The sequence below is a fragment of the Fringilla coelebs genome (genome assembly GCF_963513975.1).
Source record: "Fringilla coelebs genome assembly, chromosome: 6".
In the NCBI taxonomy this organism is placed as follows: domain Eukaryota; kingdom Metazoa; phylum Chordata; class Aves; order Passeriformes; family Fringillidae; genus Fringilla; species Fringilla coelebs.
In genome coordinates, this window is record NC_140034.1 from 3,985,808 (window position 1) to 4,012,894 (window position 27,087).

At 41.6% G+C, this 27,087-nt stretch overlaps 1 protein-coding gene across 1 annotated transcript in view; it reads left to right on the top strand.

Moving 5' to 3' along the window:
- PELI2 (pellino E3 ubiquitin protein ligase family member 2) overlaps window positions 1-27,087 on the top strand; it is a gene marked incomplete at its 5' end in the record, with an annotated part of 67,340 nt that overhangs the window by 29,343 nt on the left and 10,910 nt on the right. The gene's annotated exons all lie outside the window — the stretch shown is intronic.

Here is a 27,087-nt window from a genome sequence, read left to right on the forward strand (position 1 = left end):
ATCCTTTTGGCACTGACAGCTTTTTGGTTTTCATGCCGAATGAGAGCTGTAGAGCTCAGCTGCTGTCAGGAGGATGCTGTGTCTGTCAGTGGCTTCTCTCTTTCCTGTTGGGCTTATTTATGGTCTAATCAGTTCATGGAGCACTAATTTGTTCTGAAGTAACTTAATCGCATAGGTGTCTCAAGAGCCCTGGCTTGTGCAGAAGCAGCTTTTTCTTGGCTCATCAGACTGAGTCTGCTTGAATAACAGTTTCCTTGGTGTAATGTCCTTTTCTTCTATTAAATGAGCATCATCTTAACATGCTAACTCCCTACCCCTGTGCCCTTGCAAATTGCAGGGAATGGTTGGGCAGGAGAAGATGGTTACACCAATTTCACTGGTAGGGCTGAATAAATAACAACCCTTACTTGGTTTGAAACCCTCCCTCCTGAGCTTTTGGGTCTGTGTCAAAGGTTTTGGAAAATCATTTTATAGTGTTTTCTAACAAAACCCAGATGTTTAGTGAAGGAAGGGGAATTAAAAATTGCTGAGGTCTACAACAATTATTTTTTTATGACTTAACGTTGCTTTTTGTTTTCCTGCTCTCCCTTCAGAGGATTAAAAAAAAGATCAAAAAATGCTTTCCTTGTAAACTCTCTTTAAACTACATCTGCTCTAAATCAATATTTTAGAGCAGATTCTACTTGAATGTGGTGCCCTTTGAAAGCAGAGGAAGATGCAGTGATCACCAGGCTGGTGTCAGGAAACTGGGGAACATTTCATTTCCCCATACGCTTCCCTTGGCTTCCCGCAGGGAGCCAGGCTGTGGAAGCGCTGCTGTGCAGGACCTGTCACTTTGCAGCTTCCTTGACCATGTCAGAAATAACCTGGGGGGTTTGGGCTTGTGAGAATGCAGGACCAGGGAAAGGAGAGGCTGGATCTCAGCTGAGGTTTAAATGCTGTAGTGTAAGGTCAGATACTGCAAATCCTGCTGCCCATCATGGAATGTCCTGGATTTCTTTGTGCCACAGGAAAAGTGACAAGTGGGATTTGTACTGGAGATGGCAGAGCCACTTGTTTCACTGGAAGATGAAAATCTCACAGCTTGAGCTTAATGTAGCATGACTTGTTTAAAACTGTCTTATTCCAGTTTGACTGGTTCCTGCATCCTTCCCCACCGTTCCCCAGAATTTAGAGTGGAAATTTTGGACCACCTGCTGTAGTGGTGAAGCTCTGTCCTGTTTCATGTTTATTCTGTTTGGACTCTCAATTGGCTGGAACGGATCTGGTCTTAGAAGTGCATGTCTCCTGAGAGCTGGGCTGCTCTGAGCTTCCTAAAGGTCAGGAACTTGTTAGGGATAACTGACCCTGCAAGCTGGCAGTACTGAGGGAGATTCTCTGGAGTATTAAAGTGGTGGGGATCTGCTGCGGTGTTCAGGGGTTGGGTGGGCTGTGCTGGAGCACAGCTGGGAACAGCCTGGTGACTGCAGGGCCTTGTATACAACTGAGAGCCTGGGACTGTCAGCAGCTGTAATACAGGAATTCCTCCTCTCTGTAAAGGTTGTTTCATGCTCAAAAGAAAGAGCTGTGGCAAGGGGAACATGGCAGCTGATAATGGATATGCTCTTCCTGTTATCTCAAATGAAATTGTCTTAAATGGATGGAACACTGTGTTTTGGAAAAGTCAGGTAGTGTATACTCAGAGTATGGAATTGCTCTCCTGGAACAGGGGAGTTGGAACTGCATCAAAGAGGAGATGAGACTTCTCTGCTCCAAGGCTTTGTTGAGAGGGGCAATTATTTTGAAAACACAGAAAGCAATTGAAGCATCATGGGCCAACAGCAACTTTCCAAAGAAGCAAACAGCTGCTACTCCTGTTTTACAAATTAGAAAATGCTTGTTTTCCAGAGTGCTTAGAGATTTTGTTGATGGAAAGAACAAAATCTAAATATTTCTCTTATTGGGAGTCTCTTATGATTCCATCTGTAAAATGAGTAATGCTAGCTGTTTGCCAAGAGAAGAACTAAGAGGGGTGACTCTCTTGTGACATTCAAAGATTCCTCTTTCTACTCTGTAGGTCTCTTGTCTGAGACATGTTTATGCTTTCTTTTGGGTGTGGGTTTACTTTGTTTTGAGATCCTGCTGGTTTGCTCCTATTCAACACCAAAGACCTCACAAATATTTTAGGAGAAAGCAGGGAGTACTTTATCCTGATAATGTCTTTAGAAGGGATGTATCCCCAGCAAAGTGCTTATTGGCTGCATGCTCCAAGCCCTTCAATTCTGCTTGCAGAAATTCTCTGGCAGTCATAAAGCAATCCAGAATTCTTCAGCACTGTGGCTTTGCTTCTACAAGATCATTATCTTTTTTTTGATCATCCCTGAGGTGTCCTTCCATGAAAACAAACGAGTCCAGCCACTGGACCTACATCAGAGCTTGTACTTAGGTGACCTCTGTGTCAGGCTTGAGTGTGTTCTGTACAGACTTGCCTTGAAATTCTGCATGGCTCTTGTCCACAGTGATTCTGCCAGTTCTTCAAGAAGTTCTGGACTCTGCAGATGCCTGCTGTGAGATAATGCTTGTGGTAATCTATACTTTAGGCTTCTAATTTCAGTAGCAGCAGATGCCTATCGCTTTGACTTGAGGAAACTCATTAAAGGCCCAGCACTCTGTTTGCTCTGTTCAGTCCTCCCCCAACTCTGAGGGATCTCCCTTCTGCTGAGTTCACCACAGCCAGGGAATGGTGGATACTTTCTTCTCTGCTATTTGGTCCCAGGGAGAGGTATCACTCCCTGGCCACCTGGGAAACTCTGGACTTGGTGCACCAAGCTGAAGACTGAACATTTCCTGGGACTCTCACTCTGGGGACTGTGGCCTGAGAACAAGGCCAGTGTCTGAGCAGGGATCTGTCTCAAACTGGGGTCATCCCAAATTGTTGCACTCTCAGCCCTGGATGATGACAACAACTACCACTTCTGTGGTCCCAGAGATTTTCCTGGGACCCTCTCCTTGTAAGTTTAAGACGCTGAGAGACACGTTCCTTTCTCTTTTGCCCTAACCCAGGATAAGAAAAGGGGAAGCAAGTACAGGTTTGATTTCTATATATTTAGTTTTCTTTCATGAAGCTCATGTGGCCAAAGAAGCTCTGTTTCCAGGGGCTGTAGCTGCACAAATCTGTTTCTCCTCCCAGACTTCACAACTGATCGAAGGCTTAGATGACAAAGCACTCCCAGTTTGCAGCTTGGAAAACTCTTGTGTCTAAAACAGTTCTGTTCACCATTGGTCAGGGGTGTTCTTGAGCAGGGGAATCTGAAAAGAATATGGAACTTCCCTGGTGAGATAAACCACATTTTATACTTGCACTACAGCAATGCAGATTTCTGGGGTTTATTGCTAACCTCAAATCCCAGGGAAGTTTAACAGAGAGGATGCTTTGTTTTGAAGTGTCAGATGACCTCTGAAAATCAGGGCTTCGTGGGACCAGAGCGTGCACATTTCCACCCTGGTGAGCAGGGAATTTCTGAACCTGTAGCAGCTTGCTTGTTCTCCAGCTCTTTGGGAAATTCAGTGGAAGCTGTTCTTTGAGTAGTGAGTTAGAGCCTCTGAGGATCAGACCTTCTGTTCCCTTCCCCAGACAATTCTCTTCTTGACAGTGCTGCTGCTGTTTCTTTCAGCTTTATTCCAGCTGCATGAGTCCAGAAGAGGCAATTAAAGAAATCATATTTAGAGAAGGTGAGGGAGAGGTGCTTTTTTGTGCTTGAGGTTTTTAAAGAGTTTGTGATTGTTACTAAAGCAGAACTTCTTCTGTACTTCATAAATGCAAATAAAATTGTGTCAATGATCATGAAACCCTTCAGTGGTTATTGACTGATTTCTGTAGTTTGTACCTTTGAGGCAATGGACTTTAAATATGCAGCCCTAAGTAGTTTTGAATTTTCTACAGAGGGAATTTTGGAGGGAATGTTGAATAGGACAGTGAGAGCAAGTGCACTAAAGCTGGAAGGAGGCTTGATAGAAATTTTGGGGAGTCTTTGTGGATTACTTTTGGCTTGTAGCTTTCCTTCCTGTAATGGCATTTGCCATTATAAACTTTGGACAAGAGGCTACAGTGTAAAACATGCAGAAGTTTTTCCTCCTCTCTGTTATCTCTACATTAGCATTTGGTTTTCCACACCTCTGTCTCTTCAGCCCACCAAAGAATCTTCCAGTGCTGAAGGTCAGGAATGGAGCAGTGCCTTGGTGGTCCAGGTGGGAGGCAGGGAGGACAAAGCTGACCTTGCTTCAGCATGGGCAGCTGCTCCCAGATTGTTCCCAAGGAAAAGCTGGCCTTGGAAAGCTGGATTGTGAAACTTGCAATAAAGCACATAAAGTGTTCTCCCTAACTCATCCCTCCTCCTCCAAGCTTTCTCAAATCTTTGTTTGGTGTTTTGTCACAAAAATTGACTCTGTTGCTACTTGAGCATAATAAATAAACTGCAGAAGTCAAAACAAAACGTTTGCAATTTTGTTCAAGAGGCACGCCATGCTGAATGTCTTAAAATATCCCTGTGTTATGATCTTGCCTGTTACTGAAAACACTCTCTCTAACTCTCCTTCTCTTTGGTTAAAAATACCTTGGTTATTTAATGTTGTCTCTTGGTATCTTTGCACTCTAGTAGCAAATACTGCTGGGCTTGAAAGTATCACTGTGCCATTATGTGATGCATATAAAAAGGCTCTTTCTGAGGAACCTTTTTTCATCTCCAGATGAAGATGCACTTGCTAAATTTAGAGGTAGGGCTCTGATTTTTCTCTGACTGTTGAGAAATTCTGTGTAGGAATCTTCTGATTAAAATTGAGCCATAATACTACATAAAAATCTATATGTGCATTCCAAACACAGCATGCCAAGGGAGAACACCATCATACAGTGTGGCTCTATGAATGCACTGAGGTTTTTCCAGGCTGAAGTAGTAATTGGTTTTTACTTGGTGGCAGTGAGTTACCTCATTTAGCCTTAAGAACTCTAAAGCACTTTGAAACAAGAGTGTGGAGGCACCTTCCTCAGTCAAAGGCTTTGATGGCTTCAAACACATCTGTGAAAAGGAGATGATGTTGAAGTGTAACAACTAATGTTTCTGCTGCAGGTTGGACTGGGGCTGTGCAAAGGCTGAGAGGTGACAGTTGCCTCCACAAGTGGATGTTGGAGTTTCCATGGAGCTGTAATCCATTCTGTTCAGTGTTTACCAGGCAATGTTTGGCTGCAGCACTGGTGATGGATCACTAATGTCAATTGGATGATTTCTGATACCCAAAGAGTTTTGCTCCCAGCTCAAGGGTAACAGTCCTGCCTAGATTTATACTGATTAAGGCACTTTGCATCAGGTAAAACCCCACAGCAATGCTCAGCAGTGGAGACCATCATTTCCTGTGGCAGCCAGTGGAGAAAGCAGTGTCAGGGTCAGGGAGGCTGAGGCTGGAGCCTGTGTTGGAGCATTTGCCCTGTATGGGAAGATGCTGAAGGCTTGGCTGGGCAGGTTTGGGCTCTGCAGGCTCAGGGGGGCTCAGCTGAGCAGCACAGGCTGCTTTAGAGCACAGGGATTTGGTCAGGCTGCAGTGACTCAGCTGTGTCCAGAGGGCCATACCAATTTTGGTATCTTAGTTGCTGATACAAGCCTGGCTGAAGGTCACTCCAGAAGGAACTGTAGCCAGTTTGTGTACTGGGATGTTTGACAGCTTGTAATTCATTGTCCTTCAGTCATTTTTCTGCCAAAACCTTGAGTGTCTGCAGAGTCATTTTCTGAACTCCAGCCAAGATTTTGGTGCTCTTTGTTTTGAAGTCAAGGAAGTTGTCTTCAAGGAAATGTCATATCAAGACTCACTTGTTAATTGTGCATAAATGGTGCACAGGCTGTCTTTTAGCAGTACTTTCCCAGCTTTCACTTGCCTGCTTATGAAATGTGTTGTTAGCACCAGTAAAAGTTCATAAATCACAGATAGAATCTGTGTATCTCATCAGCCTGTCCAGTGTTCCAGGATTATCTCAGTCTTGTGTTCCTCAGGCTTGATGAAAGGAAGGAGAGAGCACTTAGAACACTTGTTACAGGTACATGATGTCTCTTCTTTATCACTTATATAAAGTTTTTCCTGTTGTGTATCAATGCGTATTTGAAGAACAGTGAGGATAAAAAGTAGATTTTCTTTGAAACAGAAATCCTCCTCATTCAAATATTATGTACTCACTGTCTCCAGACTGGTAAAAGCTTGCACATTTATTTGCCATGATGGTTTGCTGCTTATGTGCTTGCTTTATTTTGTTTTTTTCTTTCTTTGTTTATGCTTGGATCTCGATACAGTGTTCCTCTTATTACTCAAATAGATGAGCAGTGTTAAAGAAGACTTACAGACTATTGGGAGGGAGGATGTAATTTACAATTATAATTCCTTCTCATGAAGCATTCACTACTTTTAAATCTATTTATTTAGTGCCTGCTACCTATAGGCAGTATGATGATGATTGAATGCTTTTTTGTGCAGGCTCATGGAGACTTGAAATGGAATTAGATTCACCTTTGGAATTCACTGAGATAACTTTGTCAACAGCAAGAAATTGCATGCAAAGTGGAAAGGCCAAGAATGTGCTGAATGTTTTGGCATCATCAGTACTGTATTAATCTAATTTCTGATTGTGCCTTGCTGTACTAGTTCTCTATTAATAGTTTCTTATACCAAAAGTATGTTTTGCTCTACGCTGGGGGAAAACACCTTCCCTTGAAAATAGGGGTTGTGGCTCTATTGAAGTGCTTTTGGCAGAAACTAAGATTGATACCTGTCTGAGGCAGGCTGTGTCTCCTTGTCAAGTGGCAGATGGGTTGGTTGTCTGTGTAAACAGTGAGACTTGCTCTCTGATGTGGTGTTCTTACTGCAAAATTGTTGGGCTGGGACTTAATTCCAACTTTACCAGGATTTTAAAGCATCAAAAATTAGGGCTGAAGGGGTTGAATTGAACTCTTTGATAATTGACAGACAGAATCTGGTTGTGGAAGGAGGTACAGTGTTGGGGTCTCTAGCTGGTCAGAGTGACCCCTAGAAAAGTTGGGAAGTCTCTTTTCCCAGCCCAGCGCTCAAAGGAGGAGTCAGAGCTCTTCATTTCTCGTTCTCAAGGTTGTTTATTGCTCCTTATCTATAAAATTCTTTCTCCTGTCCTGCCGAGGTCTGCTCAGCAGGACAGTCAGAGGCACTCTGCCTGCCCCAGAGCGGTGTTATGTCTTTATACTAAAAACACCTATACAATGTTTACATTAACTTCCCAATGCCTGTCACCTGTGTTAGGCAGTGAGCTTCTACTCTAAACCAATCTAAAAGTGCCAACATCACAGCAGAAGATGGAGGCCAAGAAGAAGGAGGAGAAAGGCAGGACATGTCCAGATCCCTCTATCTTGCCCCCTGAACCCCCATTCTAAAAAAACCCAAAATCTGCTTTTTCACCTCGTGATAAATTCACTATCATTCTACTTAATTTGTCATGGCTTGCAGATCTTCATCTAAGGTTGGACACTTGCTCCATGGGTCATAATCAAAAGCACAGGCACTTTGGGCTCTGTGCCAGGGTCTCTGAGACTCCTGGCAGGGATCTTGGCTGCTCAGGACAGCCAGAGGGGTGTCCTGGGTCCTGACAGTATAGTGTGAACTTCTTATGAGAGGATGACTTTTAATGTGGAAATAAACTGACACAGAAGCTTGTGCTTGGTCTTCCTCCCCTTATGCATCACCTCCTCTGCATCTTATAAATGCAGACATTATACAGAGTGTAAAGAAGAAATAGATTTCATGAATTGGTTTGTAAGCCTGGGTTAAAATCCTGCATTTATTTTCCTTCCCATCAAACCTCCCCCTCCTGTCTCCTGCCACTGACCTGTCCTGCTCCTTTCTGCTCCTTTGTCCCTGGGAAGTGAGGGACACCGGGAGTCTAGACATTGGTTTTTGCTTTTTCTGGTTGGCCTATCAGTGAGATGCCTTTGAGCTTTTTAGGAAAACATTGCTGAACATTTTCTTTTTGGAAAGAAAAATGTTAAAACTGTACTCCTGGGGCTTTAAAAGAGAATTTTCCTTCTCATTTTGCATTTAATATATAAAACATGTATACACTGTGCTTAGCACTCACTACTGGTGTAGAGCCTTGCTCCTACTGGAATACACATCAAGTAAAAATAGGCTGGTGTGCTCAGGAATTGTGAGATTTGATGTGTCCCAGTTTTCATTTGTGACAACACTTGCACTGTGTTGGTCTGTCACTCCATGTTGGTAATATTTTGATTTTTATTTATTTTCTCTTGAGCTGGCAAAAGGAGAACCTTGTTTTTGCCATAACGAGTTTCTTTGCTGATCTCTGAACACAAATTGCAGCAGTGCACCAGCAGAATGGTGGGGATGTATTGACAGGATATTCCATATAATATTGTGCTATATTCCATATAATATTAGAGCCAGAAAAGATTTTTAATAATCTAAAAATATAAAACTACAAATCCATCTTTTCATCATTTGGTTTGAATGCCTGTGTTCATGAAAGTAGTTCAGAGCCCTGATGGTTCTGGCTTAAATCCTAAAATCTTCCCTGAGTCCTAGGATTGAATTTTCATGAATAAACAGATCTTAACTTTGGAAAGCAGGAAATGATAGGATTTTGTTGCATTGCTGTTTGTTCACGTTTCTGTGAAGGGGAATCCTGGCCTGAGAGACATGATTCTGTAATTAGAATATTAGTTACACTAGATCACCTCTTTCAGCTTTACTGAAAATCAGTGCTTTTCATGCTTTGCTAAGTGAGATACCCAGAGACAAGCACTAAAAATTACATGTTACACTTCAGACTCTTCCTCTGTCTTGATATATTCCTTGGTACTGAGGCCTTTTGCTGCTGAAGGGAAAAATGTAGGATACATGCTGTTCTTTCATAGCTGTCATTTCCTCAAAACTATTATTATTTTCCTTGGAAGCCAGTCTGAGCAGAAAGTGTCAGTCATGGGTCTGTGTGTCTGGTGGCACAACACTGATGTGTCATCTCCTGGTGTCACAAATAAATGAATCTTTCCAGGTCAGGACAGAATTTCAGCTCGTTTCTCCCGGAGTGTTTGCACTGGAGAAGCCTCATAGTAACAACTCAGCTTTTTTTTTTCCTCCAGGAGGAATGTCTGCCTTTTGTTCTTACAACTCATTGTTCTTTTCTGAATGCCTTCCCCATAAGTGCCGCCTGGATTTTTTTTGTTTGTTTTTCTCTAAAACTGAAAATCTTGAATTAATTTGTGAAATGGTGTTTGAACTTCCTAACAGAAGTTAGTCAGGTTGATGTGCAGTGAGACAAAGCTGCAATTATCTATTTTTGTACTCCCAAGGGGCTTCATTACAGCAGCTCCTCTCTCCCGCTGCCGTGTCCTGGCAAGGTGAGGTTCAGGATTCAACAGACACAACAAATTATTATTTTCTGTGTGTGTGTGTGTAGTATTTCATCCCTGCTGATGGAACATTTAACTGGGGGTTTGTTTTTTGGTTTTTTTCTTGCTGTTGTTGTAGTAACAGAAGAATCTGTGCGAGTTCAGACAGACCTTGTATTATTGAATACTTGTTTGGTAGTTGTCTTGGTTTGTAAAGCCAGGTGTCTGCTAAGGAAGGCAGGAGCCTCCCCTGAGATGGAAAATGTAAACCCCCTCCCTCTGAATTGTTATAAATTTGAAATTAAAGTGCTCTCAGGCAAAGATATGGGAGCAGGAATAACAGCCCTTTATTAGGAAAGAAAATGTAAAAAAAATAAAATAAACAATGCAGTGATACAAACCAACCCTGCCAGAGCGTGCCCTGACCCCTGTGTGTCAGGGGGCTGGCACAGTCCCATCCCGGGGTGGTGGCACAGTCCCATCCCAGGGTTGGTGGCACAGTCCCATCCCAGGGTTGGTGGCACAGTCCCATCCCAGGGTTGGTGGCACAGTCCCATCCCAGGGTTGGTGGCACAGTCCCATCCCAGGGTTGGTGGCACAGTCCCATCCCAGGGTGGTGGCACAGTCCCATCCCAGGGTGGCACAGTCCCATCCCAGGGTGGCACAGTCCCATCCCATGGGGCTCAGCCCTCCTGCAGTGCCAGCTGTGGCTCTGCTGCAGCAGGATCCTGCACAAGGGGGGAGTTTTCCTCTGCAGCTGCAGGGCTGCTGGAGATGGGCCTGCTCTCCCTCTGGGAATGCAGGGCAGGAGAAAGCTGCTCCTCTGGGAATGCAGGGGGCAGAGGCTGCTGTGCTGTTCCAGGGCAGATTGGATCCAGGTAGGAATGCTTGGCTCCTGCCCTGGGCGCAGCATCTCCCCATGGGATGATGGAATTGGATCAGCCCTGCAGGGACACTCAGTGGCCATGGACAGCAGAGATCTGCTGGAGGGAGGATGGGCTGTGGGACAGACAAAGAAAACTGCCCATGAACAGCAGAGAACTGCTCCACGGATAGGAATAGAATACACACACCCATTTCCAGCCTAAGACAAGAGTAGTGATGTAGCAGAAGTATTGACAGTTCTGCTGCATCAGCTCCTCCACTGCTGTCAGCCAAAGACAGGGACACTTCAGCCCCAAAATGGCTTTAAACTGCTCTGTTTATAATATTGCTTAATGCAATTTGACAGGCACATAATGCCCTAACTCTTAAAGCCTCTAACAACAATTTCATGATGGACTAGTGTGGGTTTAAGCAGGCTTTACTGAAGTTTTAGATTTGGTGATCCAACCCTCAGGGCAAGTACTTAATACTTTAGACCCTCCAGACTGTTAGTTACACTTCATAGTTAACATTTCCTTCTTCAGGTAGTGCTTTGTCTTTTCATAACACTCAAACCTCCTTTAATTAGACAATTTTAGCTATCAAAGCTGAGGCTTGAATGGCATCACAAAACTGTAATAAGGATACATTTGGTTACAGACACAAAAACTGTCTTAGATTTATACTTTCTCTGCAGAAAATTGTCTCTGTTCACCTGTTGTTTCAAGACCCTTTAAATTTTTTTTTTTTAACAAATAAATGCTTTTTTGGCTCATATACTTTAGTTCTTTTTTCATAGTGATATTTTTACCAGCATTTAAATATTGAGTGCAAGTCAGGGGAACTGAACAGTTCATTCATGCATTTCTAACTCCTTGTTAAGGGAATGTCTGTAATATTTTGAAAAGAATGTACTTAAGTAACTACCTGCAATTCACAGAGCTCTCTGCCTGGAAAGTGAGCTTTAGCTATTGTTCAATATTTATTTTTAGAAATTGTGGTAATGTGGAGAGGCCTATTCAAAATATTTTACTTAAAATAGAGTATGTCAATATATAGATTTGGCAGGATGCAAATCCTGGCTTTCTCAGATGCTCTCAGCAAGGAGAGGGAAAAAATGTACAAAACCCAGTGAGAATTAAATGCTCTGGTGTTGTGCATTATTTTGTTGCATTTCAATGGAAGATGGATTATATGAGGGATGACCCCAACAGGTCAGGGGTGGGATTTGTCACTGGGGTTGAAGACAAGGTAGAGTACCCAGGTGAACAGTCTGTGGTAAGCAGTAAATGGGAGAAACTTATTTTAGCAGGCTCCAGTCCCAAAAATTCCTTGCCTGCCTGCATCATAATGTGAGGAATCTGACATTTCTGTGACTTGCTGAGTGTAAATGAGATGTTGGTATAATAAAAGACACTTTGAGAAAGTGTCTGAGGATGCAGTAAAGAGGAATGAGGAATTCTGGACCATTCATCCTCGTGTTCATGAGGGAGGGGTCAGTTCTCATCCATTTGGGTTAGATTGGATCTCTTTTCTGTAATGAGGCATTCTCTGAGTTTGCTGGGAGCAGGAGAGAGCCTGGCTGTGCCTTTCCCAAAGCTTGCACAGCACCTCCCTGCTGCCTTTTCATGGCTCTGCACACATTTTCTCCCTGTATTTGGGGAAGACAGCAGAACAGCAGGTGTCTGTTCACTGCAGGGTTATAAGGTGAGTCCTGGTTTATTGAGGACTTCCTAGAAATGCCATTTTCTAAATGAGTGTGTTCCCAAGGATCCTAAGTGGCTAAAGAGAGAGGGAGAGAGCACCTGCTGGCTTGGTAATTGATTGCTGGAGTGAGAACAGTGGGGAATTCCTGAAGAGCTTTAATGGTCCTCTAAGAGCTGGAAAGGGATAAGGAGAGACCAGGTCCCTGTGCAGGATGGGAATAGGGCACCACTGAACACTGGAAAAGTCAAAAAGAGAAAAATGGAAAGGAGCTTTAGGTGATATTATCTTCACTGTTATCAGCTGGCTATTAATTAATTTAAATCCCAGTAAATTATTTGTGAAATTGGAACTCCTGAGCTGGTTACTAATGGGATTCCATAGTAGTAAGCAATTTTCCAGCATTTAATGAAAGAAAACCTTTGAAAAACAACAAAGAAAACACCAAATAACAAACCCCATAAATTTCATTTGATAAAACTGGGAGCAGTTCAAGTGTTAGAAGGGTAAATAAAATGAAACAGCTGCATGGAGTTGCTTGCCCACTTAAAAATGGACTTTTTAAAAAACCACATTAGTTAGAATTAACTATAACCAAAATACTAACAAAGTGAAATATTTGGAGGATTTCAGTACAGCCTGTGGGTATTGCAACAGGGACTGTGCCTTGGAAATGAGAGTTGTCTCCATTTGGTACAAATATAATTCTGTAAAAATGGAATTCTGGACTGGGGTGAGCGGGGAATTGTGGAATTGAAGAGTCTGTGTTGATGAGGCTGCTTTACCCAGTACAGATCTACTGTCAGGTGTTCAGAAGGATTCTGAAATACTGGAGAGGATTCAAACAGGAGTAGCAAAACTGATTTGAAGGAGGGAATGGAGAGACTCTGCCTGGTATAGCAGCAAATGAAAACTGGCAGCTGAAATGAGCTATTGCACAAGTTACTCACCACAACTGCCCAGGAAACCTGGCACAAAGTGCCTCAGTTTGATTCTGAACTCCAGCAGCTGCCTAGGAATTTCCACATGCTGCTGTATGAAAACTGATTTCTTTGAAGAAATCTGGTTTGGTTTTAATTTAGTGTATTTTACACTTCATTGATGAAATCAAACCAGCATGAAGCAGATTGACATATTTTAGCAAAATGTGATGCACTTAAACCAATGTGGGGGACAACAGGATGACTTTGGAAAAGCTGATATGGGGAAAATTTAACCTGATTAGGGAATTCTGTTTAAAAATCTAAATTATAATTTCTTTGTGCTCTTTTGGAGAAAATATTAAATGTGCAAAAGCATTTGGTTATTCTGAAGCAGGTGTTCACTGTTGTCTTTAGGGTCTGGGTGGAAGGTAGAGTGAGTTGTATCCCAGTAACTGCAGGGTTTTGAAAATGATAGAAAATGTTGCTGTGTGTTGTAGTAGGCAGTGTTTGGAATGGGAGGGTAATGGCTGTTGTAAAAATAAATTAGGGCTGTTTGTGAGTAAGTGCTAAAATGGAACCTTTTTTTTTTTTTTTAGGTGTAGAAAATGATGATGCTTGTAGTGAGAGGAAAGTCTCTGTGTACATAATGTGGGGAAAAAAACAAACCTGGGAAGCATTAGTGTGGGAAGATTAAAGGAAGATCCCATCTTTAGAGCCCATATGTGATTTGTAGCTCCAGCCCTGTCTGCAGAGACATCAGGGAAGGGGCTGAGAGCCCTGAGCCTTGATGGATGCAGGGAAACCCTCACAGCTCTTGGGGCCTTTTGTTCCTGGTGCTTCATTAGGCAAAGCAGATGTGAGATTTAAGGGATTATTTGCTACTCCTACAGGGGCTCAACAACAAAATCCAATACCAAAAGACCTCAAACTCGAGTTTGTTTCATCTGGGGAATTGTAAATTTGGAATGATGCTGTATAAAGTGTAAAATGTAGTTTCTAATCAACCACAAATTTTGGTTTATGGCTTCTGTGCCATCATTTAAAATCTCTGTTATTCACACTCCTGACCTGACTTAACAGTCAGAGGGCAAATCTCCTGAGTGGAAATAATTTTGCATCAGTTGCCACATACAGAAATGAAAAGGTCAGAATGAGATACTGTAATAAAAGGTGTTCTGAATTACCTATTACTTGTAATAGCTGTATTAATAATAATAGTAGAGGTTGAGAGAGCAGGAGGGGTTAATGTAGCTGAATAAAACACCTTTTAGGTGTGAAATATTTTCTACACATTACCTTGCTTGTTAAAGAACACATGCCATTATCCCAGAGATTTAATAAAACATTGGAAGGTCAATGCAAAATGAATGTTTTGATAGGAGAAGATACACTGAGACAGAGGTAGTTGGAAGTCATGCTGCAAGTAGGGAGTGCATTCAGTTATTGAGACACTCCAACTTCTCCTTCAATGTTTGTGGGACTCAAGAGAGGTTTGCTGCAGTTTTCTGAAAGGAATTCTTTAAGTAAAGCCATTAGAGGTGTACAATTTATAAGTAAAAAGAATTTTTGTGTTGGCACTGCACTCCGTGGTCTGCATTTCTGCAGCATTGCTGTGCTATTAAGTTCTTGTTTTTAAGGATCAGTGAATCTGTACCAGCTTGCTGGGTGGTTGTTATAAAAATAGATAATTTTTTTTCCAGTTATAATTATATTAAATGTGAATTTAAATATACTCTTCATTTATATTGACTTTGAAGAGATTATCTTTTTGGATTTCCATTTATTATATTTGCTCTAAAATATGTAAGCTCTTAATTATTTTTTTTTTATCTGGCATTTGATCTGGGTTGCCATTTTCATCTGTTGTCTTTAATTAGGCTTCCTGCTGGGTTTTGTAGCTTTACAGTTCATACCTTGTGAAAGAATCAATTGATTTCAGTGCAGATTCCCACGGTTACCATTCTTAAATTGCTTTCTTAGCTCAGCAGAGTGGTGGCAGAGTTCTTGCAATTTGATCTTCACAGCCGCTGCTGTTTATTTAAAAAAAAAGCAGATTACTCATGATTTTTCTACAGCCTGCATGAGATGATTTGATAATTTATTTCTAGGCAGTGTTTGCTCCAAGGAGTCACCAGAGCTGCTTCTTAATTCACTCACCCACAGTGTCTTGGGGCTTCCTTTGGATATCATCCAGATATTCCAGAAGTGCACAGGAATGTGACTAAAAATTGCACCCAAAGCATGTGATTTCAGTGTTTTAAATTTTATATATATGAATATATATATGTTTTTCAAATCATGTAACAACTGTCAGTAGGTGTTTAGTCAAGAGACTGTAAAGGGCAGGTAGGTCTGGAGATGGAGGTTGGTGGAGAGGAAAGGGACAGGGGAAATTATTTAAATGATTCTGGGATTTATGGGGCAGCTCTCTGGAAATTCAAAATGGGGTTGTTGGCAGAGGGTTGCAGAAGGGAAACTTTTTTCTTCTTATCTGCAGCATAAAAATGATGGGTGGGTAAGCAGTGATCTCTTGAGCTGTGTGTGAAATGTGTAATGGCTGTTCCAAGTCCTGCTCTCAGTAAACCTGTAAAATTGTGGATAGTGAAGTGGTTTGAAACATGTCAAATACTGCTCTTAAAGCTCTCAGGAGCATGTGTGTACATTCATGATTTTTTCTTAAATTAAGCAATAATGTTGAACACATTTATCATCTTTATTGTGTGCAGCCTGATAGTGCTGTGTGCTAAATACCCTTAACTGGCATGAGATTGGGATTCAGAACTCTGCCAGGAGAGGAATCAACACAGCAAAAATTTTGCTTCCTCCTTGCTAAAACCTAGCTTAAACAACTGATTTAAGAAATCAAGTAGTTTAAGACACCAAATTAAACCATGCTTTAAATCAGTTAATACTGGGAAACACAATTAATTTTTATGTCAGGAACTTCTACCCAGGCATGTGGAGGGGGGAAAAAAAGTCCTTGAAGTGCTTTTTGCTGTATGTAATTTCATAAACCTGTTCTCCACATAAATGTGGGCTGCTTTATACTAGCAAGCAATGGATATTCTATAACCCTAATTAAAACTGTGCCTTATTAACACTGTGGGCCTGCTAAGTGCCTTGTGTCATTATTTAAGACTGTTACTCTGTGTTTGTTTCATTCAATATAAAGCCCCAAATCCTACCTGCCACTGGGAAAATTGTATTTTTCATAGAAATAGTGATGTATCCCATAATTTTGCTCCTGCAACACTAGATTTTTACTTAACCTCGTTATTTTTAAAATAAAAAAATATTTTAAATGTATAATTTTAAATATTATAATCATTCTGTCTGTGTGTGTGTTTTCAGATAATTTAAGTCTTATTGCTAAAGATACATCTGGGAAAAAATGTTAATATGGGATGGAGCTGTGCCTCACTTCTGTCTGAGCCAGCCTGTTTTGGAGAGGGGCAAAGCAGGTCATATCAGTGCTGAAATCATGTTGTGTGAAGTGCAGAGCTTCTGATGAGCTGTTCTCTTATCTGACATTACATATGAATAGAAAGCAAGTTGCCTGTAAAGCTTGCTTTAAATTTTAATAAACTGTAGAAAAGATAAGTGGTAATTTCCTGATGTGGATGCATCTAGTAGAGCCTGCTAAACCCAAATTCCAGGATCATAAATTTTAAAACGAATCTTTGTGGCTTGAATTTTTAAGCTGGTGTGATAGATTTAAATTTTAGGGAAATAAATTTCCCTTCCTCTCCTCTGTCTGTATCAATCTTACTGAAAAACGACAGAAGATTCAAATTTGAGAATACAATGAAAATAACAGGAAGGGAGAGCAATAGAGGCCACTAATCCTCTAATTACTTTCTCTGAACACTGGGAATTGGGCTGCAGAATATCCTTCAGTACAATCTAGAGTAAGCTAAATTTATTCCATTCCAAAGCTGTAAAGGGAAGGATTTTGCTACCAACTCAGAATAGTAATGGGCTGTGGTGGTCTTTATCTGATGGGGGAGAAGCAGATGTGGCTGCTCCGTCAACGCCTGTCTGCGGATTTGAATTTTCCTGCCTCTTAATTGCCCTCTGCTCACCCTTTCACACCCTGGGGTTTGAAATGGAGCTAAACAATTCCATGATTTTATAAACCACGGGGCAGAGCTTTCTGCTCTGGGCATGGGGGCTGAGGATGTGGCGCATTTACAACAGAATTCACAGAATGACAAGGTTGGAAGAGACCTTCAGGATCGTAAAGTCCAACCCAGCCCCAACACCTTAACTCACCCCTGGCACCCAGTGCCACATCCAGGCTTTGTTAAACACACCCAGGGATGGGGACTCCACCACCTCCCTGGGCAGAACATTCCAGAACTTTATCACCTTTTCTGTAAAAAACTTCTTCCCAATATCCAACCTGTATTAGGAAGTGACTGTGTTGGACTCTCCTATAAAGTTCTCTTTGGCTGCACACTGCTATCAAAGCTGTTTAGTGGCAGATGTGACCTGTATTTTGGCTCAAGTGCTCTCAGCCAGTTCTTTTGTGCTTGCTATGCTCACTAGTGTGCTGTTGGTATTGATATTTTCCCCAATCCCTCATTCCACACCGAAGTTCAATAAACACACAAAGATGCTGAAGTTAAATATGTGGCTTTCAGCTGAACCTCCCTCTGCTGGTGTTGCTTGTTTTGTGCACCTGGCTGGTATCTTGGGCATTAAAATTCTGGAGTAACACTCAGGGACAGAACATTCTGGGATAAATGAATCCTAAATTTGTTTGTAAGCACTTTGTTGTAGTTCTGGTGAGTGACTGAGAATGGGATTTGCTTTCTCACAGTGTTTCTCAGTTTGCAGGGTGGGGAGGCAGTGCTGGTCCCACATCCTCCAGAGCCCTGACACCTCCTGGCTGTGAAGATGGTCTTTTTTTTCCTCCCTTGTATAATTTAGAAAGGTTTGGGATTTAGGGCCAGCCTTGTTTTCAGTTTTGCACAGATTCAGAGACAGCACCAAAGGGGTTTACAGTCACTTATGTTTTGGAATGAGCTTTCCAACTGCACATGTGGAGAGGAGAGCTCCTTGCTTCCCACTTGTTAGCAACTTGATTTTTCAACTCCAGTGCAGCACGTAAATCAGGATTTAATTCTGACTGCTGTTTAATGTATTATCTTGTTGACTTAAATCACTTAAGTAGCTCAGTTAAACACAGTTCAGAGTGTGTGTGTGTTTTTAAATACACTAAGTTGTGTGTAAGGAATGTGAGTAAGCTCTGAACTTTGCCCAGGAAGATGGTTGGTAATGTGTATAAATGAGAACTGGAAAGGTTACAAATACTGTGTTCACTGTGCACTTGTAGGGCTAAAGAAACCCAAAGTGAATTTTGTTTCCCACATGCAGTATGTGGGCTGTTAACTTGTTAGTGAACTTGAGAGGTCAGATCATCCCTTTCATCCCTGAGGATCCAGATCCTACAGATTTACCTGTTCTGTGCCTTCTGTCCCCAGAAATCCCTTGCAGCAAGGATGCTCTGTTTGAAAAGCGGGCTTAACAAACTTCTGCCCAGAGCTACTGTCAAGTTTGCCCAACTTGGTTCAAGCACCAGTTGAACTATTCTGCAGGATATTTTTTTATTATTGAAAGTCTCCACGGAGGAAATTGCCACAAAGTCCAGTTTGCAATGACTTGTTGCAGTTCCTGCAGCAATCCCAGAGCAGTAAAAAAAGAACCTGATTGCTTTTGGGTTTGTTTTGTCAGAGTAGTTTCTATCAGGACAATATACCATAGTGTGATTTCTAGAAAGCAGCTTCTCTCCCTTGATGGGCTCTATAAAATCTAACTGCTTTCTAGAAGCACTGAATGGCTTTTTGGCAAGAAGAATTTGCTTCCCCCCCCTCCCCCCTCCTTCTTGAGAGAGTTTTGTGCAGCTGCTTAACAGGTCTGTTAAGGTAACTGTCTGGAGAGTCTTCCTCTGTCTTAATGTAAAACTGACTCGTGTCAGATGCAGTTGATGGATTCTGGGAGCTGTGGAATGATCTGCAGCTTCTCCTGATGTTACTGTGTGCTCTCCTTGGCAGGCAGGCACAGCTTGGTGCTCAGGGGTGCTTTGATTCACAGAAGCATTACAGCTGATGAGCCGAGTGTACAAATCTTTCAGGCTGTGGATTGATAGAAGCCCTCGAGGGGACTTTATCACTATATTTTTTCTGCTTTTTTAAATTTTTTTTTTATCTGGCTTTTAGTTAAGGATTCTAATTTGTGGCTATTTTATGTGCTTGGCATACCCAAATACATGAGCGTAGCCAGGCATCTGCTGCTTTTGTTCTGATGTGTATAAATGAATTGTAGACTGTTGGCACCAGAATGTTCAGTTACAAACACTGTTGCATCCTTCTCTAATTACTGATATTTTTGTGGGTGTGTCAAGAGTTTTGGGGATGTGATCCAGCTGCAGTGACAAAATCATGTTTATGCCTTCATGTTTAAATCTATAGTCTTGTACTCTTCCTGGAGGAATCCTACTCTTAGGAAATTAATGCCAGGAGTTTTGGGGTCAAAAGTTTTACTTTCCAAAAAGTCACACGTGAGGGAAGGGTCTCACTGGTGTCCAAAAAATGATCTTAATAATTTGAGTGTAATCTATACTGAGAGGAATATGGAAATCTAACCTGTAATACAGTGGAGGATCCCCATATAGTCTGTAATGATCAGTTAAGACTATGAAAAGAGAATCCCTGCTGGAATAAATAAGAAGTAGTGGGCTTTTTTTTTTTTTTTAAGTATGGATAAGTTATTGTTGACTGCAAATATTAAAAAAAAACCTGCAAAACTTCCAAAAATCTGCATGTGACAGTTTGATGCCACATCACTGAAGGTCTATCAAACAGATGAAACTCTGCATAGGACAGTGATAAACAAAAAGGTCTCCTGAGGCTCCAAAGCAGCTGAAATTGTCCTCAACACAGGATTCCCAGCAGGCAACTCTAGAGCAGCTGTGATAGGAAGTGTCAGCAATGTGCAGGCACAAATGTGTCCAGAGGAGCATTCTGGATTTTGGGAAGGGTGATTTATGCTTTGGGTAGTTGATGTATCTGACACTGCTGCAGTTTTGTGTGATGCCTCTGAGCTGTCTCTGGCTCTGGTCTGTTTGGGGCAGGAAATTCAGCAAACTGACTAAAGGAGGAAAAACACAGATAATTCTAAAGATGGATGAAAGATCACCTGTAATATACAGTTACTGAACAGAATAAAATGGAAGGAGAGAAGAAACATTTTAAGGACTGGAAAAATGAAAAGCTGAGATTGGGAGGAAAATGTTTCATAGGTTAGTTCTGTAATGTGTTGGTTCACAACCACCAAAAGTTGGTGATTTACAAAGCAACTCCTGAGCTACTGTGTCATAAAGTTGGTGTGTGTTGGTATAAACCAGTGTCTACTGTGAGCTGCTTTTACTCATTAGGGGGAACAACTGGGCTTGCAGAGCTGGTCAGGAGTCCTAGGAATGAGCAGGGACTCTGGTCTGGTCAGTGGCTGCAAAAATGATGGTTTGGACCCCTAACTTCAATCTGTGCAGTTTCACCAACACCCTCTGTGCATTTTGAAGATGTTTTGAATACTCCCTTTTGTTTGAGGAGTAGCTTACTCTACATTCTTCTGAAAAGCAGAGTATAGTCAAGTGTCTTATCAGCCCTGACTTAGCTTTACAGTAGCTTATCATGGAAAAACTAGAAAGTTTCCTATCTAGGAAAGTTTTCCCTTTCTGCCTCCTTCCTTGCTGCAGGACCCAAGCAGAGAATTAGGGAATGGCATGTTTTGATGCTGCCTCTCTGGAGAGGGTGCTGTGTGTGGTATTGGCTGGCTGTCTAAAACAACACAGATTCAGCAAATGGAGAAAAGGGTTTTTAACATCTGCCTGTTGAGTTGATAAATGGTGAAGTGCTCCAGTGGCAACACACAACCCCACATGTGCACTTGGAGCAGATGGCTTTGATGTGTGCTCCAGACAAATGTGCTGTCCCTTCTGTCCCCTCCAGCCTCAGCAGGAAAGGGTGCACAGAACAAACCTGGGAGTGTTTCAAAAGCCAGAAAAACGTGAAGTGTAAATAAACCACACTGTGCTGACTTTGTTTCTGTGTAGTCACTGAGCTTTGAGTTTTGGGGGGTGATGTGCATTCAGGAAAGGGAAGTGCAGTGGGTGACCTGCTATTTTCATGCTTCAGCTCGTTCATTGTGACAGGGATTGCAGACAGTGCCACATGTAGGTCATTTCAAAGTGACAAAATTTAATTTCTTTGGGGTGGCACATTTCCTTCCCTACATGCAGTTACTGGCTCTTGGTTGTTTTTTTTGGCCACTTCCTAACACTCATTTAGTTGTCAAGAGAATATTGACAGCTGAAGTATTAGAGACAGACAAGGTGTTAACATTGATATTTCAAAAATGACTGCATAGATGTTGTTGCAGTTGCAGTGTTCACAAGGAAAGGGAAAATCCTGGAAGAATGGGCTTGTATGGGAGCTTGTATGTGCAGGAAGCAGATGCAGAGTTAAAAGAGCTGGGCCAGTGGTTCTGGTTGATTCAGATATTTCAGTCTCTCCTACAGGCACATTAAACCCTTAAGTTTTCCATAATAATGTGTCTTTCTTTGCAGAAGGCTTTAGGAAAATTGCAGTATATATATAATAGCTGTATCAGTAGGCAGAGGTCAGTGTAAATTTATTGAAATGCTGTATTAGAGAAGCAGCAATTCTGGGCACTTACTCTTAGGTTTGAGACAGAGTAAAATTGCAAACAGTCTTTAGCTAATGCTCTGTGAATTGGCATTTGTCTTAATTTGCTGGGAAACTTCCCAAGTGGTGGACATACTTTTCTGATGGGGGTAAAATATCAGTGGCTCATGCTCAGGAGCTTTTGTTACGTTTTCTTACTATAACTCAGAGTCTGCTGGCTCTGGCAGCCAGTCTGTCCAAAAATCCAGTGGAAATGGGATGTGTTCTTCATTTTTGAAGGCTTCCTTCCTTGCTGGCTAAAGCTTCCTTTTAAGTTGCAAGATCTTTTGTCTGACATCCCTGAGTGTTTCTTGTGTTCTCTTTTTATAAAAGCAATGGAAGGCTGGCAGCCAAGTCTGAAAGCATTTAACTCATGAAGGCTCTGCTGTCATTAATTTTAAACACGTCACTGCGGTGTCGGTCAGCTCGACTACCAACAAAGAAAACTAAAGTGTTCCCATAAATCATTTTATTGTCCTAATCCAACCTAATTAAACTAAAAATCCTATTCTGATGAAGCAGCCCTTCCTGTGAGACATCTGCCTCTTTCTTAATGGATTTTAGCTTTTATTTCTGCTATAGTGCACAAGAGTTGGTGACTGTAATAATGTTAAGTCCCTCTTGCCCTCTATGGGGAGCTCACCTGCCACAAGGGAATTAATTTTAAATTTCCAAATGCAGAGATTTTTTTTTTTTTCCATTCCTTGGAAACATGGTTTGCAAGCCAGGAGGAAGCAATAAAATCTCTATTTCTCGAAGTGGATTAGACTTGTTCCCTGCAAGCTTTGCAAGGGAAGGCTCTGAGAATTTTGGGATCTGCTTGTGTAGTTCATTGACACGCTCCTGACACGGAAGGTTTGACTTAACAGCGTTAAGTTGATGTAATCGTGCCATGAGCTCCTGACCTGTTCTTGAACTCTGGGGCTGGAGGTGACTCAGGGGAATGAGCAGCACTGTCAGTGTGCAGGGCTTTGCTGTGGCACACCAGGACATGATCCCAGGCAGGGAACATCTGGCTGAGCACAGATATAAATTCAGTGTAGGAGAAAAAGGTGGAAATTCTGACTAAAGAGCTATTTCTGCTCTTGGGGATAATATGTTCAAGATTTGTTAAGTTCTAGTTTTGTTCCCTTCTTTTCCTGTATCTTGGCTAAAAAAGCAGAGCAATAAGAAACACTGGTTTGAAATATAACCTTTATATATTCTTATTCCCTTTATCTGCGAGGTGCCTTTACATGGGGTGAGGCAATTTGATTTTCTCCCTTCTTGAAATGATGATAAAACTGATAGCATCCCCTTTCCAGGGGAGTGAGTAGAGAGCAAAGAATTCAGATGGACTGAGATATTCCAGGGGTTGGCAGAGTTGCAGTGTTGCTGCTGGGAAAGCAGACTCTGTTTGATCTCTATTTGATCTTGGCTCCTCTGAGACCTGACAGATTTGTAAGTCATAGCCTTTAGCTGCTGCTTTGATTGTGAGGGCAAAGTGCTGGAACGAGGTTTTGTTCTCAAAACGGAGAGAAAGGAGCAAGAATGAAAAAGTGTGTGTAAGCAGGCAGGGAAAAAGCAAGGCCAAGTGTAATTCCAGCCAGCAGGAAGGATATAACTGGAAACTTGAGCTACTAGCAAAGTTGAAAAATGAAAAATAAAAAGGAACATTTGCTTGGGCCGTGTTGTTGTGAGGTCATGGGCCTTCTCCTTTCAGTCTCTGTTAAAATCAGGCAGTTTTGATCCAAAATCACCAGAACACAAATCTTGAGGTAATGGGGGGAGCTGTGAGGTTTGCCTGGAGCACTAGGGAGGAATCTTCCTGTTCACCTTAAGAGCAGGCTCAGCATCCAGTGAGGCTTGGAGCCTCCATCTGGGAAGTCCCATGGGGATGGATGGATTCTGTCCAAGCCCTGTCTTGGAAAAGTGCTGGCCAAATTTGTCCCTTCATGCCACGTGGAATATGGCACTCAGGGTTCCCTTCCTGCTTTTTTTTTGGCATTTGGACTTTTAAAAATCCCTCAGCCCCACTGTGGACATAGTCACTAGCAGTGGAATTATTCTGGAAAAATCTCTTGCTGCTGTTTGTTCCCCCTGTTCCTCCACAGGGTTTTTGTCAGTTCATCTTCACTTTGCTCTGTTTCCTCCAAAGGAAATTACTTGAACTCAGCACCGTGAGACAGTTCAATGTAGGAAACCAAGTGTTGTGTAGCAGCTGAATTCACCCAGCCTGTGTTTCCCCAACATTCCTGCTGGACAAGGAGTGGGATTTTCTATGGCCAGCCTGGAGCCACATGGTTTGAATTGGCTTGATGGGCTCAGGTTATGGATTGTTAGTGAGATTTTTCCAGCATTTGGAAACTAATTCAGGATTTTGGAGGGTTTTTCTGGGTTTTTTTTTTTTTTCCCCTGTTCAATTTATAATTTTCATTAAACTTTTAAGAACCTGAAAAACAGGAACAAACTGCTCGAGTAAAGGAGCCCAAAATGCTGGAAGTGCCTGAAGGAAGATTTCCCTTCCCTCACTACTCAGGTGAAACCACAATCCTGGGATTTATGGTTGGATTTGATTATCTTAAAGGTGTTTTAAAACTAAAATGATTCTACAATTCCACTCATTCAAAAGCTTAGTGGATTCTAAGAAAAAGCTTTGAACATACCCACTGTTGCTCTGGTGGATCTTGGCAGCCTTGGAGTGGAGGATAAGAGGCAGAGGTGGAGTTTAGTGCCAGGTTCTTGTTTTGTCTTGTTCTTTTTGCTGTCTGGAAGGTGGACATGGTGTTGTCCAGCCTGAAACTCTGAATTTATCAGTTAGAGCTTGTGAAGCTGCTGTAATTCTTGAGGGAGTCAGGGCTTTTCTCACACTGCAGTTGCTACACCAGGGCAATTATGTGACAGCATCGAGGGGTTTTGAGGAGGGAATGCTGCTGATAGGAAAAACAGTCTGAAAATTTGAATGCTAAAAGCAGTAAAAAGGCAAATTCACTATTTTGGTTGCAAAAAACCCAAATTTGTGCAATCAGTCTCCAGACTCTTTTGGGACTTGTAGTAGTGTGGTTCTATATTTCCTCAAGCAGTCAAAATCCTTCATGATTTTGCCTGTGTCTGCATTCCACTTGCAGTAGTGTTTTATTAGGAGTCTTAACTTCCACTGTGTTGTGTAGTTCCTAAAATACTGTTACTTGTCACTTTTTTTTTTTAAATCTCTTGATTTGGAGTGGCCAATTGCTTTGAGACCAGCACTTAAAATATCTATAAGGGTCTGAATTGGAGTAACTGTTGGTGCTGAGCAAACTGTGAAAGCACATGAGTTGAAACATTTCTCATAACCTTCTTGGCTTTTTCAAAAAAATCATTACACAATTCCAGGAAATTAAATGTAGCATTTCTTCACTGAAAATAACTGGGTATAAATAATGGAAAACAAAGGAGAGGGGGAGTAGAAGGGAAAGAAGAGTTGGGAAGGGAAAGGAGCACTCAGAGGAAAGAAGATTATGTCCTACCCTGGAATTTCAGAGGACACACTGACCCTGGTCAGTATTATTAATATATCTAAGCCCTGAGCTCTGTAGGCGTAGGGCACGACCTGACTCAGTAATTCAGGAAGTCCTTTCTGTGTGTTTCCCTCTGTGTTTTTTCCATCAGACCTTAAAACTTTCAACTTGGGATCTCAGCAAAGCTTCCAAGGGATGCAGGAGCTTGTCTGACACGAGGATGAGCTTGGGACAAACGTCCCTGCCTGGGAGTTTACACTCTGTCCTCTGCTCTATTCCAGCTGCAACAGAGATTTGTGCAAATGAGTGAAATCTTGTGTAGGAAAGCTGTTGCTTTCTGATCTTTGAAATGCTGATAATGAGTATGAACTGATTATTGAGATATTAAGCTTAAAACTTAAGGTGTAAGGATCTCCTGTTGATCACTTTATTTCTTTTATATGCTGCCTAGGGTTTGAGATCCCTTTCTTAGTTGTCAAACAGGCACAGAGGAAAAACTTCTGAGAGCACAGCTCAGTGTCCTGGCAGGTCACAGAGTGTTAGTGACTACATCCAAACTGCATTTTGGTGCCATTTGTTCTTGCAACTGTGTGCCACTGTAGTGGCTATTACAAAACACTATAAATAATCTGGGAAGTTCAGAATCTGGCTGTTACTGATTACCAAGTGTGTTTACATCACTTTTCAGCTGTTACAATGCCTAGACTTTGTCTTCAAGTTTTGTTAAAAGCTTCATTTCATAAAAGAAGTACTGGGAAAGGTCGTCTTGCCTCATCCTAGAATGGTTTGGTGGGAAGGGACCTTAAAGATGTTCCAGTTCCATCCCTCTGCCATTGGCAAGGACATTTTCCACTAGGGCAGGTGCTAGAACTTCCAGCAAGAGGCACATTGTAAAAGCATTATCTGGTTGTAAATGCATGAGGTTTGCAAGAAACAATTCTTCCATTACGTGTTTTCAATAATTCTGTGTCAAATACTCTTGCTAACCCTTAGTAGGCTTTTAGTATGCACATAGATGTTTTTAATACCTCCAGCATTCAGAAGGATTTTTAATGATTTGTTCAATAATTGATGGAGCTTTGGCATAATTTAGGCTTTTGTGAGGGATGGCAGGGAGATGAGTAGAATATATTTAGTTGTTTAGTTTAGCCATCCCTATCTGTGACTTCTTTAGCTGAAAAGCAGAACAAAGGAAAGGAGCAAGGGAGAGAACTTCTTGGAGGAAATTATCCCCTTAACTGGAAACTGGAAAAAGCCTTAATTAACTTATTAATTCATTGCTTAAGTGTCTGCAAAGTGTTTTCTGAGCAGTAATAGTCATTACCTTCCAGAATTGTGTGTGGTTATATGGACCTTTATATTTACATCTATTTCCCTGGTAGCCAAGAGATTCGTTTCCTTCAATCTGGGTGAGATAAAGCAGAAAACAGGAGCTGTCCTCTTCTTGTCTTCTTTTAAATACTGAAATCCCTTTTTAATCTTTGATGCTAAATCCATATCTGTACCAGTCTACTTTGACAGTAAGAAGTACCCTTTAATGAGGGAAACCAACTGAAAGTCTGGTTTTTGTCACCATTTATATAAAATTGCTGGGCTCTTTCTGATATAACCAGAAATTTACTTAACCTGAAGTCCTGGCTTTTAACTGGAAATCAGTTCTATTGTTCACTTACTTCAAAAACAAACAAGCCAAAGCTCCCTCAGCTCCAAGTCTTTGCTAGGGTACAAGTTGCTGCAAGGGTTAGGAATTGAATATAATTTCAGAGAAAAAAGGTGTTTGGAAAAAATACAATATTTTTTACATTCACAATACCATATAAAATGGTATTCTGTATGTAAAAGTATGTATAAAAATGTAGAAAAAATATTGGATGCTTCTGAACTAGAAACAAACAAGTGCAGCTTGGGGTTTTCCATTAAAAACAAACAAAAGAAATCCTATTGTATGTGCTTACCCAACCTTGTAATAACATGTTAC